The sequence below is a fragment of the Peromyscus maniculatus genome, chromosome 23 (genome assembly GCF_049852395.1).
Source record: "Peromyscus maniculatus bairdii isolate BWxNUB_F1_BW_parent chromosome 23, HU_Pman_BW_mat_3.1, whole genome shotgun sequence".
Classification (NCBI taxonomy): Eukaryota; Metazoa; Chordata; class Mammalia; order Rodentia; family Cricetidae; genus Peromyscus; species Peromyscus maniculatus.
The window spans coordinates 34,957,281-34,974,083 of NC_134874.1; the positions used below are offsets into that span (position 1 = coordinate 34,957,281).

The following is a 16,803-nucleotide window of genomic DNA, read 5'->3' on the forward strand; positions in this document are numbered from 1 at the left end:
TGAGAAGACCAAACTCTACAGGTGAGTGCCTGACTTGGGTGGACTCCAGAACTTGGTAAGGACTGCTTCTTGTTGTCTGAAGTTTCTCCAGTCCTGCCCGACCCCGCTGTCAGGAGGAATCCGTCCCTCCTGTCTCCTGCAGCCAAATGGCCCCAATAAACACACAGAGGCTCACATTACTTACAAACTGTATGGCCAATGGCTTAAGTTTCAGGCTAGCTAGCTCTATCATCTTAAATTAACCCAATTTTATTCATCTGTTTTTTCCCATATGGCCGCTACATTGCCAACCTGCTAGCATGTTGCTCCTTTGGGTTGCAGCTGGCATCTCTTCCACCTCTGCCTTTCTTCTCTGTCTCTCCTGGATTTTCCTGCCTGGCTCCTTCCTACCTTGCCATAGGACAAAGCAGGGTATTTATTAACCAATGGAAGCAATACCTATTCACGGCATACAGAAAGACATCTTACAGCATCTTCTTCCCTTCTCCACCTTTGAACCAATGTAAGGGCTGTGGTTCTAGTCAGTTTACCTCTTAGCAAGCAGCCTGCTTATAGCTCGTGGACTTGTGCCTCCTAGACTGAATTCTCCTAAGTGTTAAAAGTCTGAGAGCCCCTCCCAACATTTTCCTGTCAGCTTCTGGAACTTCTAGACAGAAAACATAGTTTGCACCATGGCTTCTGTGGCTCTGCCAGGAGCTTAGACAGCTGGTTTCTATGGGACACATGGATGGAATATATTCCAGATAGGTCTTCTGTCTTCCTCAGAGCATGGTTTCCCTCTACCTGCTCTTGTTTTCCCAATACTGTGAACAGTTAAGTACCAGGATGTGTGTTCGTGAGGTAGCAGATCCAGTCTTCAGAAGTACATGGATCTGTTTTGCAGTCAGGGTCTTCAGAAGTAGTATAAATCTTTCTGGAATTTGGCTATTCTCTGGCTTTGGCCTGCACCTGAGTGATGCTGCCATGGCTAATGAGGGCTCCAGCCCAGGGCGGTTGGGGATGGGGACATGGGACCTTGCAGGAATCATGGTATACCAGGCAGGGTTGGCAGATGGAGGCAGAGTTCATCATTTTTTGTGATATTTCAGCACCCTCTACAGTCAGCACCTGAGAGAACAGACTCAGCTGAAAGAAAAATTGAAAATGTTGCTAGAGGAAAAGAAAAAGCTGCAGGGGGAGCAGATTTTACTACAAGAGTCGCATGCGGAGGCAAAGAGGCTCCGTGAAGAGGCCCATGAGAAGATCTATGACCTCTGGACAAGGCAGCTGCAGGTAGGTTGAAGCAGCAGGGCCAACCTGGCCATCAGTCTGACCATACACACACATACACACATACACATGTAACCTTCTACTCACTTATCCACCTGACCCAATCAATCCAATAGTTCACTTCTGTGATCATTCACAAGTCTTTCTTGGAGTTAGCCTCTGATAGCAAGCAAACCCAACTGCTCTGCTGGAAGCTGCAGTCCATTCAGGGAGACGAGTAAGTCACATATCACTCACCTGTATGTCAGCATGGGAGGAGCCGGGCTGTGATGGGAGCCACAGATATCGAGTGAGTCAGGTCAAGGGTCTGGGTCTCATTTGCTTGGCAGTGTCATGTGAGATCAGAGCAGACACAGCATGGAAGGAGGAACGCCCCTGAAAAAGTCAAAGACCGTGTCACATCGACATCTTTTAGGGTGTCATATGGCATTTTAACCTCTTGTTCCCAGATTGCCATGGTGTCCTCTTTCCCTGGCCAAGCTCTTGGTTCAGAGTGACAGAAACTAAATTAACAGCTTGTCAGTACTGCTTGCTGTAAGTGGCATTGGCCAGTTCTCCCATCCTGGTTCTTACATTCAGAAGCTCACTGGATGACCAGAGATGAGGCAAGGGCTTATGACAGGCAGTGTTCGGGATGACAGATTTGAGCCAACTGCATCAACATAGCCTGCAGAGACACAGCATGCTTCTCTAGGCAAATTTACTAAAATTATGCAGAACTGTGGGACTCATTTAAACAGCTATTGTGAAGAGTTTAAAACCAACTGGCAATGTCATCCTCATCCAGTGTGATGTCCTCCTCACTGCATCCTGATCACTGATAATTTGAGGGATTTGTGTCTGTGTGTGAGTATGCCTGCCAGAGGGCACATACATCTGTGAGTGTTTGGAAGGTCTGATGATGACATCGAGTGTCCTCTGTTGCTTTCTCCCTTATGCTCTTCAGCCTGGGTCTCTCACTGAACCTGAAAATTTCTGTTCTGGCTAAGCTGGATAGCCACAGATCTTTGGATCTCCTGTCTCCTCACAGTAGAGCATCCTGTCTTTTTCTGTCTCATTTTGTTGCTAAATGGTTCATTTGGTCAGAAAGAGAACTGACTTGTTGGTTTCTCTTAATTTTTAAACAATTTTATTACTTTGGATTTAATGCGTCTTATGATAAATAACAAAAATCAAACAATGGAGCTACTTTATAAACAAAAATGTAGACTTCTTTTCTTTCATGACATAGAGATAACTTCTCAGGACAGGTCTGTTTTGTCTACTGGCTTCACAACATGGAACCTGACATTTTGATACTCACTCTTAGGACAGAGTCCAACTCATAGTTTTATAGAGTGCTGCATTTAAGAAAGTGCTGGGGATGACCTAAGTAGCCTTCCACTGACTGGCCTGGGGCTGTTTTCATATAATGTGAACTGTAATCTGGTCAAAGGTTGTTGGGTAATGACAATGGGTGACTTCCATTCTCTGGTGCTGTCAATGTATTCTGTGGAGGAATCTGGGTAAATTTAATGAGGAGACTATTATGGTTCAACTTAAATCTATCGGGAGGCTTCATGTCCCACTCTTTTCCCCCAGCACTTGGTTTTGTGTGGTCCAACTCAATTGTGCAGAGGTTGTTACTTATCTGTACGATCAGTGAGTCTGGTGATAAGAACTTCCCTGGGAAGGGAAATAAGTTCAGGCCAGGGCAGAAGAGCTTGGCTGGGTCTAAGAGGCTTGTAGACAGCAGAGAGGACCCACTCCCCCCCCCCCCGGAGTAGAAAAGGTGCTGCAACATTCTAGTCTTCTCCCTTGCCTTTCTGGATTCAAGAAACACGTGTGTGTGTGTGTGTGTGTGTGTGTTCTTGTTGTTGCTGTTGTTGTTGTTATGTGTATCTTTGGGGAATGAGAATATGTGTTTGAGCCTCTATGTGTATGTTCACTCTCTCTCGGAACAATGGAACATCTTTAAGAATGATGGAGATGGATTTCAATGAGAATGTACTGTGCCTAATCTGGTTAGTACCACTTTGCCTCCGTCAAAGAACAGATGGAGTTGCCCATCCTTCTGCATGTCCATACAGCTAACTACAACCAAAGACCACATAACTGATGCAAGCTAAAAGTTTTTATGGTATTTGTAGAGGCAGAATTATTTATCTGCAAAGAAATCCTCTGGAGAAAAACTAAGTAATGAGGACCATGACGGTGAGAAAGAGGCTACTGAGAGGCAGGAAAGGCTGCCGAGCAATTGTGTCCCTCTCTGCTCTGGGTGAAAGGAGGCTGACCACTGATGACTTCCCTGCATCCTGTTTTGTTCTTCTCCACATCGCCTGCTGCCATTTTCCTTTCACCTTTGCCTCACCTGTTCAGCTAACCTGGTCCTTGGAGCTGGCCTGGACTTTATTCTCAGAGAAATTCTGAACTGCAGAGGTGCTTGTGGCTGCATCCCAGCCCAGCAAAATCTGACAGCTATGCTGAGGTGTGAGATGATGTTGTCTTTGCGCACCACTTAGGCTCATCATACTCTCAAGTACCCACTCCATGTTGTGTCTGCAGCACTCAGAAACTGCTTTTATTCCAAACATCTTCATCCTGAGTTAAATTCAGCCTGATGGAGAATTGGGTGAAATGAGAACTCTCAGACATTGCTAGTAGTGTAAAATGGTGCATCCATGTGAGAAGCTATGTGTAATTATTCAGAAAGTGGAACTGCAGACTTCCGGTGGAGCATTGATTCTAGAATGGAAAGTGGTATCCACAGAGAATAGGGGCCAACAGGGATACAGCAGGACTCATCAGAACATTCCAACTAGAAACTCTTCAGATACCCATTACTGATGAGTGCAAACATACAATGTGGTCCATGGGATATTGTTAAGTATGGAATAATATATGCAGTCATTTGGCTGTGAGTTATTCAACCTTCTGTTCCTCAAAGAAATCCCTGACACAATCAACTTACTTGGAGGAAAGGTTAATGTAGATGCCAGATTGTAGAGATTTTCTAGTTTTCTGAACTCATTCCTTTGGGCCTAAATGGAGGCAACCTGTGGTACAGAGAGCTTTTTTTAAGAGGAAGCTGCCCTCCTTGGAGGCACTGGAAAGCACTGAGTGAGAGCAAGGGGCTGGTCCACTGCCATCCAGTGGCCCTGTGCTGGGGAACTAAGCCTTCAATGCACAGACTGGGGAACTTGCTAGGAGAGCAAGGCAAGCAGTACATTCACTTATCTGCCCACTGAGTTCTTCTCCCAGGTCACCAGGCATGCACATTTTATACAGATATACAGGCAGGCTGAACACCTGCACATATAACAAAAAATAAAATGAAAAATTATCAAAACTGAGTAAATATATACAATGTTCTCCACATCCCTGTACTCAAAGCATCATGTGTTTCCTGCCTCTGTGCAGGAATATGGGTAGAGAGGGTATAGATTAATCAAAGGTAACTTTCTTCTCCATAGTATCCCAGGTGATCTCTTCTTATATTAGAGTTTTCTCAGAAACTAAGTGTGCTTGTATGTATGCATCCATATACATGTTTGTGCTGGAGAGAGAAAGAGAGAGAGAGAGAGAGAGAGAGAGAGAGAGAGAGAGAAGAGAGAGATGGAGGAGAGAGGAGAGAGAGAGAGAGAAAGAGAGAGAGAGAGGAGAAGGAGGAGAGAGGAGAGAGAGAGAGAGAGAGAGAGAGAGAGAGAGAGAGAGAGAGAGAGAGAGAGAGAGAAAATGCATGTTTATGTACATGGTGTGGAAACCTCCCCTAAAAACACAATCTTCTAATGAACAGGAACATCAAAGACTTGAGGAAAATCTTCAGTCCCTGATGAAGCAGAAGGAGCTGTTCACCCGGCAAAGGGACTTGGCAGTAAAGCTGCAGCATCACTTCACTGTGTCCCAGATGAGGTAGGAGCCCAGGCTTCCAGAAGCAGGTGGATCCAAGTGGGTCCACTGTACCTGGATCTCCATCCTCTTTGAGTTTTGTCAATTGGCAAAGCTGCCAGCCATGGGCAGGGAAAGAACGCCTCAGATTGTCGTTGTTGGCTCAGTCAACAGGAAGCAATATGCTCTCTCCTTGGTCTCATGGGGTCTAGGTCCCCTTCTTCCTTTCTGAGACCTCTAGTATGCTCTGAGTATCTCATCTCTTAGATTAGGTCTCCCCACAAATATTCCCATGACAGCCAGAAACGTGGAAAGGAGAATCATTGATCATGAAGGAAAGTGTGTCCCCTGCATCTTTTCCATCAGGAACATCAAGTTTAGAGAGAAGTGTCCACCCTTTGCAGTTTTGCATACAGCACACTCCTGCTGACTGCAGGCTCTCTGCAGTGTCTAACAGTTTCTCATGAGAAGATTTACTCTTGGTCATAAAGTAGGAGCTGACAAGGTTAATCCCATGCAGGGTTCTGAGCTGTAGGAATAACCAGAGCCTTCTCTGCATTACTGTATAGGCTCCACTAGAGGGCAGGCATAGAATTTTCCAGGAGGTTCACATTCACCTTGATCTAATCAAGGCCAGGGATATCTTTCCTGACCTGTGCCTCAGACCTTGACATACTGATATTTCTCCAAAATGATGTTTTTGGACTGTTACAGAAATATGCTGTTTTTTTTCTAATCCAGCAAAGTGTGTATATTTCAGTTCAACTTCTAGCACTTTTTAAAAGTTGAGAAAAAAATCCTGCCCAGGTGCTCTCTGACCCCTTTTGCTTGGGGAAGCAGGGAATGAACTCACCTGAAAGGTAAGGCTTGATTGTCTAGCGGAGTAGAGCTGGTGGGGGCTCACAGCTGACATGGCAGGTCCCCCCAGGCTTGTGCCCCAGCTGCCTTCCTCCCCTAGGTTTGAAAATCTCCAGGTGGAACTGGAGCAGACCACAGCCCAGGAAGAGAGCCTCCTGCAGAAGGAGCTGCTGGTGCAGAAACACTATGTTCCAGGCAAGTAAGACACCATTGAGCTCCATCCCCAGCAGCCAGGGTGTTCATGGGGTGTGTTTTCTTCCTTAACTTTTGTTTACTACGGATTAACAGGCCCTGATTATTCCTGCCATTGGCAAGCAAAACTGTTTCTAAATCATATTTTCTTTGCTCATTTTCTCTGACAGCACCTCTTCAGAAAACTGAGAAGGCTGGAAGAAGCGAGAGACACCTTGAAAGCATGATATTCTACACTCCAGGTTCACGGCCTCCTCAGAAATTGCCACCTCTTTTCAACTGTGAACTCACTAGTGAGGCAAATATCAACCTACCATCAGGCCATCCAGCCACAATCTGATCCACATCCATTGGCTCACTATTCCCAGACAAAAGATTGTATCAGAAATAGTCTAAGATTCAGAGGACACAACACAAATTACTAAGAACACTGACATCCATCAGCACATGGCCCCAGTGAGGAGCAAAACAACATGGAGAGGACATGTGGGTGAGGAAGAGTTCTTCTGTCGACTTACTATCAAGGGCTTTGACAAGCTGACTCCATATGTGATAGAAGTCTGACAAGGAAGACTGTGTTAACATCACACTGCCATCCAGACAGACCACACACAAACCATAAGATTCTCTCCAGTGCAGTGCTGAAGCTGACGCCATGTCATGGGCAAGTGTTACTGAAGATTATTCACTGCAGAGAATAAGACAGTTCCTCACCTCATTTGCTCTTCCATAATGAAATTCCAAAGGATCCTGAAATTTGCTTAATATTTTTTTGTTTATATGTTGGGATATTTATGCTTTAGATTTTGGTTTTCTTCATTTTGGTTTAAGGTTTTGTTAATTGTTATTTCTTTTATTCTTGTCACTTTTAATAGTTTGCTAAGGCTAAACATTGTATATAAGGACTGCTGTTTTGAATGCCCCCATTGAGTAAAATGAATGTATTTTTATGAATAAAATCCATTTTCAAATTTCACTCTGAGACTCTTCTTCAGTCAGATGAGTTTTCACACTGCTGTAATCCCAGAACTCACAGGCTTGGATGTATCTCAGTAAGTTTCAGGAAGCTTTGGCTGCATAAGGATTTCCCAGCAATGGGTCTCAGTGCTACACAGAAGGATGACACCTTGGATGTGGATGGAATAGCCTACTCCATGGATACCCACTACATAATAGAAAAAACTACACATATTGTATCCTCGACGTCATATATTTAGCTGCCAGGAAAATATGGTATGCTGTATACACATGTTCATGAAATCATCATGTAGACCGAATTAAATGAAAACACAAGAATATTGCTCTAGGCCTCTCAGGAAATAAGAATATTCATTAAAATTGTATAAAAGAAATCAGAAAATGAAAAGCAATCTGCCTCTAGTTTTCCTGAAATATAACATGAATGATATCCGAGAAGAGATAATTTCCTGAAAGACATGTTGGGATATTTTGTGGTGCTTTTCTTTATACTTATGGGTGTTTGGCCACCATGTACATGCAATGCACACAGAGGCCAGGTGAGGGCAGATTCCACCTGGAATTTAGGTTAAAGAGGTTTGTTAGCTGTCCTGTGGGTCTTCTGAGACAACAATGAGTGCTCTTCATGGATGAGCCATCTCTCCAGTCCCTGCAACTGACCTTGTCCTCCCAGCCATGAGTGCTGTCTTAGGTGGATTGGATCACCCCAACCAAAAGATTATTGAAACCTGTTGGGACAGGCATGCTAATTGCCTTAGGCTGCCACACATCCATTCAGGGCTCTCATAGGTTCAAGACCCTGCCCCAGTATTACTGACTGGCAGACTGGCACAGATTTGCTAGATCTCTTCTAGGTTGACAACACGTATTAAGACTGTCTGATGAAATGCAGAATTGAGAAGACTCTCCTTGGGTGCAGGTGGGGTGAGGAATCCCTCTTGAAGGTCCAGATAAGCAATGTTGGGAGGAACCTCATGACTATGTGGAGTTGATGGAGACTGCATCAGGGGCCACATGTCTCTGGTGCAGAGTGATTCTGTGAAAGACTAAAAACAGGAGAGAGGTGGTTGATGCTGCTCTTTTACCACAGCAGATCTCAGATTATATTGAGAAAGTTCTTTCAGATGACTGATTGACTCTTGTGAAGCTCCTCTGGAATAGATCAGACTCCTGAGACTGAGAGTGAGTCAGAGAATTCATGTGTAAAGGATGTTATCCTATAAGTCTCCAGACTGGAGCTGTCATATCAAGGGTAAAAAGAACCTCGTGTCCTCTGTCTTCATGTGGTGGGGTTATGCCAGATCTTGGCCCACAGAAGCTATGACATCTGGTTTTTCATCCCTCACTTAAGCTAGAATCTCTCCATCTCATATAATTACTTGTTTAATTAGATTACTGTATGTTTCATTTGAGAAAATTTTAGAGTTGTGTTATTTTACTTTCTTGACCAGAAGTTATAGGAACCTAGTAGGCCAGCAATAAAGCATCATCTAAAAAGCAGGTTAAGGGAATGTGACCATGTGGAATTAAGAATGGAGATAAGGCTGTTGTTAGGACTAAACTACTCTAAAAGTTCTATACCTGTCTGGTTCATTGGTCAGGGTTTTATGGGGTAACAGAATGAATTTCTATATATAAAAAAGGCTATATTTTAGAATGACTTAGAGGCTGTGGTCCAGCTAATTGAACATTGGCTGGCTATAATGGCAGAGTCCTCGAATCCAGTAGTTGCTCAGTCCACTATGCTTGATGTCTCAGCCCATCAGCAGTATAGTCTGGAATCCCAAAGCAGTTGGCTTCAATGCCAGTGAAGGCATGGACTTGCTAGCAAGATAAGAGCAAGCAGCTAAAGTGCAAAAGCCCCCTTCTTCCATTTCGTTATATGGCCTTCCAGCACAAGGCCTGGCTGAGATTACAGGCAGGATTTGGGGGCTCAAAACATCTGAGTTATAGTTGTTTCTTTCCTCATCAATATCCAGATTAAAAGAATGTCTCTGTAATGTAATGATCAGGACTACATGTAGATCTTCTCTCTTCAAATTAAGCAAAAGTACCTCACAGACATGCCCCTCCATTTGGGGGTTTTAGTTAATTCCAGATGTAATAAATTTGACAAACAAAAATAGCTATCACATCTGAACCCTTGTCAACTTGACACACAATTATATCTTTTTTATTTCATGATTAATTTACAAATGTAAAACAATAACCATGTCTTAATATTGCCTAAATATGATATAATTATTGCAAGTACAACACAAAGACATTATGTATTAGACCAGCTCAAAATTATGTCTAACATGATTTAATTATCCCTTGTAGTTGGAGTTTTCCTATGTCCACCCAGCTCCTGCAGCTGCTCAGATCCAAGTAAACGTACAGATATTTATAAACTGTATGGCCATGGCACACTTCTTGCTATCTAGTTCTTATATCTTAAATTATTCCATTTCTATTAATCTATAAGTTGCCATGTGGCTTGTGGCTCACTGGTACTTTACATCTTCTCATGGTAGCAGTGGCATCTTCTGACTCAGCTTTCCACTCCCAGAATTCTCCTCTTTGCTTATCCTGCCTATACTATACTTCCTGTCTGGCTACTGTCCAATCAGTGTTTATTTATCAATCACTCAGAGCAACACATTCACAGCATACAGAAAGGCATCCCCAGCAATCCCTGTACAACTGCAAACACATTATAAAGTTAGAATAAGTGGTAATGTCCCTGGAGGGACATTCTTTTAATATCTCAAATTTAAATATGCTAACCATCAATATTATTCCTCTTTTGGAATAATTTTGGTTTTATTTATTTCTTTATTTTTGTTTTTATATCTTAACCAAAATTTTCCCTCCATCCTCTCCTCTCAGTCCCTCCCCCCACCACCACTCTTACTGCTCCCCATCCATTCCTCCTTTTTTCTCTTCAGAAATGGGCAGGCCTCCTGTGCATTTCTGCCCTCCATGTTATATCAAGTTGTGGTGAGACTATGCATGACTTCTTACATTGAGGCTGGACACAGGAATTCAGTAGGAGGAATGGGTCCCAAAAGCAGGCATTAGAGACAAGCCCTGCTCCCACCGTTAGGAGTCTCACAAGAAGATCAAGTTATACAACTGTAAAATACATGGAGAGGACAAAGATCAGTCCCATGCATACTCCCTGGTTGGTGGTTCAGTCTCTGAGTCACTATGAGCCTAGGTTAGTTAGTTCTGTGGGATGCTTGTAGGACTCCTGACCCCACTAGCTCCTACAAATATTTAATTGTTTATTCACTATTTTATGTTCATTGGTGTTTTGCCTTTATGTATGCCTGTGTGAGAGTGCCAACTTTTCTAGTCCTGGAGTTACAAACAGTTGTGTGCTGCATGAGATTTTTTTCTTTATTTTAAAAATTAATTGTATCACATGATAAGTATATAGACATCTTCTGATTGTGATTTAAAATAATAACATCTATCTACTTATTTTGTGATGAGGAAATAAATACATATATACGATAGAGAGAGAATGAACATAGAATACACACCATGCCATTCTGTCATTCTGTTCATATGGAGGTCAATGAACAAATTAGGAGGAGTCAGCTCTTTCCTTCCACCCAACTAGCCATCTCATTGGCCATTCCCTGGTACTTTTCATGATCAACTTGTGGCTTTCTGCCTTAGAGTGTTTTCTTGTGGTTCTGAAAGTTAGAGAATATTTTAATACTAAAAAGCATTGTGAAAAATTTGTGCAGAATTTTGTTTCAAATGAATGATACTGTTAATAAACATAACAGGCACTCAGAGTTGAAGGCAGGAAAGAGCCAACACAGCAATCCGGGCACTCGGAAAGTTCTGCTGCCTATTGGCTGGTGTCTGTGAGTTGGGATTTCAGTTTATCTTTTTATTTATATAAACATGTATATGCAGTTAGATATGGTTGTACATATTAGGTATATCATATAGATACTTATAAAAATATGCACATAACTATACTCATAGTTCTGCATACAACATGCATATCATACACATGCATACCAATGTGACAAAGGTTGTTTGTTTATATTTAATTTCTTGTTATGCCAATTTATTGTACATCTAATTGAATTTCAAAGTATAATTCTGTGTGTGTGTATGTGTGTGTGTCTGTTTGTGCATTCAAAGGTGTAGACACATACATGTTCTTAAATGTATGAATGTGGGCACATATATGTGTGTGTTATATGGAAACAAGCATGTGTGTTTTGTGGCACAACACTGATGGTGCCTTCATCCTTTACAATGGGGTAGTAGCACTATTACAGTGGGGTGGGCATGCTTGATCATGCTTCACTCTGTGCATGGAACTTGCATGCTTCTAGAGCACTGATGTTGTCTACAATGTTACTAACAATGTGTCGATGTTTCAGGATCCTTCTTAGAAGGATATCTACAATCTGTGTCACATGTTAAGTCCCTCAGATACCATTTGACACCAAGCACAGATAAGTTTTCAGTCTCTCCTTCCTCTTCCACTTCAATCTTTCAGATTATAGGAAATTACCCCCATCAAGTAAATCTAACTACGCTTACTAGCTATCCAGAATTTAGTGAAGAGCAGGAAATTGTGGGTTCCCAGGTTCCAATGATGCTGACAGGAAGACTTCCATGTGGGCTGTTCCTACTGCAACTGTTGCGACAGGCATCCAGGCTGAGACAGCAAAGGGACATCCCTGCTGGGCAACTGTATAACTTCTCTTCTTCCAGATTCTGCTGCTGCAGACAGGAAAAGGATTTCAAGGTCTGTGATTAGATAGCTGGTTTAACTGAGGCCACCCTCCCTAAATTCTGTTGGCTTTGAGGGTAGCACAATGCTTACACTTCATCTAGAAATTACAGGAAGAATCTCCCCACAGTTTTTCTTTTATAACTGAGATTTGATTGGTTGAGGACCAGTAGAAAAAGATGTTAATTCAGTTTTGCTTTCTTTCATTTTGCATGCCACAATTCTTAAGTGTAGGTTTCCATCCACAATAAGATAGAGGAATGGAACACTGTGATACCTTGACTAACTCCTCAGAGAGCTAAGATGCCTCCCTCCCATTGTCCTTCAAATGGCATGTTAGGGCAGGAAAAAAGCACCCATGGAAAAGAATCATAAAAAGGAAACCCAACAATAAAGGACCCTGAGTTAGAAGGATTGCTGGAAATCTGAGACCAGCCTTCAGGGATAAACTTTCAGGGAAGGAGAGAGGCATGAAGGCAAAGGATAGTGGGAGATTGGGAAGGGGTATTCTCAGAGGGGGATATGTCCATTGTTTTCTACTACTAATCTCCACTTGTGTTTGTTAGAAAAGGTGACAACAGTTGAGGCAGAGTCAGCACCAGGACTCCACTTTCCAAATGGGACAGGATGAACTGCTGTTACACTGCTATCCAGTGAGTGACAGCCTCAGAAGTCATCAACTACCATGATGAGAGGAGGTAGGGAAAACCTCATGGCTTTCTGCTTTCTGGTCAATCCCACTTCAAGGTGTGTTTAATGATGGTGAAGGGACAGGCTGGAGGGCAAATTTCAAACAGCTCTGTTCCCCAAGCTGCAGGTCCTGCTGATGGCACAATACTAGCCTCATGATGAGAGACTCTTGATGATAAACTGAGCATCAGAAATGACAGACCAATATTTGAACCGTGTACATATGGACTGAGTCTGACCTTTCCCCAATGACCTTCCTCTTCTCAGCAATGAAGTTCTGTAGTAGGAAATGATGATTGGATGGGAAATTGTCCCCAAGCAATGATGATAACTGAAGCCTTCGGGTACCTTCCCTAATTACCAGTCCAAAGACATCTGCATAGCTTCACCACCTATGTGCTTCCCTGAGCAGAGTGTGGCCTGGCCTCTGTGACACTACACAAGGAATCATTGTCCTGGTTACATGTGTGCCCTTGACAGGTTGGCAGCTCACTCTATTAAAGTTGGCTGTGATTCACAACAATAATAACACGAGCAGGAATCAATTTCTACTAAGTCAGTGCAGACATTCTTTGTGGGAAGACCTGATCTCACATCAGTGTGTGGACATGACAAGGAGCTTTCTTGAAAGAGATCACGAAGGCATGCTTCATTGTTCCAGGGATTTTCAAGGTAGAAGACAAATGACATTTTGAGAAGTGTTTCCATAGCAAGGAACAGAGGAACACCCTCATAGTGCATGCCATGAATGATATACAGGAGAGGACACCATGCCCACACTGCATAAGAGGCCCCATGAAGATCTGTACAACCCTCGTGTGCCTATCAAGGCAACCTCTAAATCAATGGAGGACCAACCTGTGTTGTTATATTAACTCCCTGTGATATCCCTTCATGGGAGCAGATCACAGAAGGAAAGGCAGCAGGGACCTTGTTGGGACTCTATTTTGTTATCTTTATTGAGAAGCAACAATTTTCCACATGAGCTCATGGTGCCTCTTTACCATGGCCACAGTCACTAATGCAACAGCAAGGACTCTCCCAAACACCACTGTCTCTTTCCACTTCCCCTTTCTTTTTGTGTAATATGTAGTTTATTTCATCTGGAGTCTGTGCTTTGTGTTGGTGCCTGTGGCCATTTCCCTTAGAAAGAGCCAATGTTCCTCAGAATATACTTGAGATGTAAGAGAAGCACAATAAATACAGTCCTCTATCAATATCCACATGTTATTTTTATTTAGAATGGCTGAGCATAATCCAAGGCTAATTACAAATACAAAGTAGCTTCAGTCAAACCTCCATTCAAAAGTATCCGCTGCTTCAACCCTGAAGAGAAACAGGTACCAACAGTCCCAGAATATCAATATAACCAGGCTTAACTCTAACATAAAAACTGCCTGGACACAGCCACACCCCAGGCCAACATGGCCCCTGAAAAGGCCCATGCTAAGCACCTAAAGTGAAAGTAGACCAGGATTAACCATTAAACCATGATGTCAAGACAGAAGTATTCCAAGGCCTAAGGATGAACCTGATGAAGACCAGAAATAACGCATACATTAGCAATGGCTTCCCTCACCCAGAAAGCCCAGGGACCAACCCTAGGAATGAAAAGGCCAAACCTGACCTAAAAGAGGCCTTCACCAAAACCTGAAGCTGCATAAGCTCTGGCCCAGAGGAAAACAGAGGTATCCCTGGGCCAGTCCATTAAATGGAAGAGCCAAGGGCAAAGGAGAAGAAGGAAAAGTAACAAAATGAAATGAAACAAAAAGAAAAGAAAAGAACACCCATGCCTAACCTTGACCCTGAAGAATTCTGGCCCCAACCAAGAGGGAGATGAGTCCTACGCTATCCCTCAGAAGAAAAAGACCTGGCTCAAAAAAAGAAAAGGAGAGTATCCATGCCCCAACTTTACCTGGACTGAAGCCAGGGCCCTCACCAAGATGAGAATTTGGCCTCAGCATACCTCTGACCCTGAAGAAGACTGGGCCAAACTAAGAAAGGACGTGGGCCCAGACCAATCCCTCAAATGAAAGAGGCCGGGGGGGGGGGGGAGGAAGCAGGAAAAGGAGAATGCAAAAGTGCTAACACTTACCCTGACAAAACATGAACCAAAACAGGGAGACAGGATGACCTGGGACATTCTACAAGGAACAAATGAAGAAGCAGGTCTGGGGCAAATATTGACTGGGAAAAATTAGGAGCTCATACAAAACTCATAGAACAAGCCAGGCAAAATCAAAAGTGGAAATGTTACAGGTCAACAATAGACCTTCATGAAGGTCAACCACAAACTCTAAAATCAAGGGAGCTCCTGCCAACCCAATGAGAGATACGTGGTCAGACTTAATGTTGACCCTAGGAAGCACAGTTTGAAGAGACAATTTAAACGGAACCTGCTCCAACCACAATGGAGAACTCTTCCTAGGCCAAACCCTGATATCAAGTAGCCAAGGACCAAGCCCTGTGTGAAAGGAGTCCAGGCAATCCAAGAGAAGAAACATCCTGACCATAAACTGCTATCAGTGGAGACCTGCAGCCTACTGAGGAAGAATTAAACTCAGAATCCCTGAACTTTAAGGATGTGTGGGCAGAATATTCTCTTCTTCATCCAACACCCTAAACAAAAGGGAACCAGAAACACCTCAATTGTTATCAATTGAGCTGATGGCTCCCTTACAGGTGAAAGCAAATGGACATCATTAACATATTTGGTAGTTAGAGGGAACCTTGAGGCACACTGATCCCAGACCTCAGTTTCACGCGATGTTTTACAGCCAATCAAGGCCTCAAAAGAGACACACAGAAGAATGTTTATTGAAGATCTTAGAGTCACAGACTTCATGTACAGATATAAGTTGACATCCTGAGTACCAACTGTGTGGATCACATACATTCCATTTACACTTATCATCCTCAGTACATGCAAATCAGGATGTGCTACTCATCATGATCCAAGCTCTCTTCTGAGTAACCAATGATGGGACATAGCATAATACAAATGGTGTTATACTGCATGATGTATTGGTCTGATAAAACTCCAAATCTTGACTTCAGCTGATATTTTTAGGAACAAACAAGTCTGAAAAGTAACATAGGAATAACCCTTCCTACTAAGAAGCCTGGATTAACCCAAAATCTGCTTCACTAATTCTTTTCTACTTCTTTTAACAGAAACATGGTCCATAATGTTCCTCTTTTCTTATAAGATTTCAGAGAGATGAACTTAATATAAAATATAATGGCAATTGTGGAAATGATTTCTCAAAGAAGGATCCCATTGTATGAGATTTTAAATTCCCAGGATGATGTTTAATGCCAATCACCAAAGCATTAACAAATACAGAGTTTTCCCACATATTGTCAGAGTTCCTCCCATTTTTAAATTTTCTTATTCTGAGTTTTCTTGGTTAACATTCTGGAGTGTCCGACCTCATCCTCACTTCTCAACTGCAGGCACTTCCACATTTCATTTCATCAACTTGCTGCATCTCCTCCTTCCTTAAAGAATTCCAGACTATTCCGGACGGTGGTGGCGTACGCCTTTAATCCCAGCACTCGGGAGGCAGAGCCAGGCGGATCTTTGTGATTTTAAGGCCAGCCTGGGCTACCAATTGAGTTCCAGGAAAAGGTGCAAAGCTACACAGAAAAACCCTGTTTCGAAAAACCAAAAAAAAAAAAAAAGAATTCCAGACTAATAATTGAGTGGGGTGTCCTTGTGCTGGTGAGCTCAATGCTAGCACCCCCCCTACTAAGTCTGTTGTCTTTATAAAAATAACATCCCCCAAAGACAAACACAATCAGTCCAATACATTCTAGGGAAGTCTATGAGATGGCCTCAGACATTGGTAGTCTTAAGTCCTCCATTTCCCTCTGACTTTTCTCTCAAGTATGTCCTTAAAAGTCAGGCAATGGGGATTTAGCTCAGTGGTAGAGTGCTTGTCTAGCAAGCACAAGGACTTGGGCTTGGTCCTCAGCTCTGAAAAAAAAGTGGTCTAAATTTTATCTTCAAAGTATCTAGCCTGTTGCATATTCCTGACCCAGAGACTCTTGCCTCTCCATTACAATAATGCATATCACCATGCGAGAATTCAGCCTGTTCTGTATCATCTGCTGTAGCCAGGATTCCTTGTTCCTTTTCTAGACTTCTACACAAAACCTGGAGCATTCATTTAGAAAGATTCTTGGGGGTCTAGAAT

The 16,803-nt window shown here is 42.8% G+C and overlaps 1 long non-coding RNA gene across 3 annotated transcripts in view; it reads right to left on the bottom strand.

Moving 5' to 3' along the window:
• Positions 1-1,436: 1,436 nt before the first annotated feature.
• LOC121826360 (uncharacterized) overlaps positions 1,437-16,803 on the bottom strand; it is a 151,094-nt gene continuing 135,727 nt past the window's right edge. Inside the window, exons 6-7 of one of the 3 annotated variants that reach the window (XR_013047817.1) lie at positions 11,722-11,904; positions 1,437-1,644 (exon numbers count right to left, since the gene is read on the bottom strand). This is a non-coding gene — a long non-coding RNA (uncharacterized LOC121826360). The remainder of the gene's footprint in view (positions 1,645-11,721; positions 11,905-16,803) is intronic. The other 2 variants (XR_013047818.1, XR_013047816.1) reach the window with 2 other exon arrangements.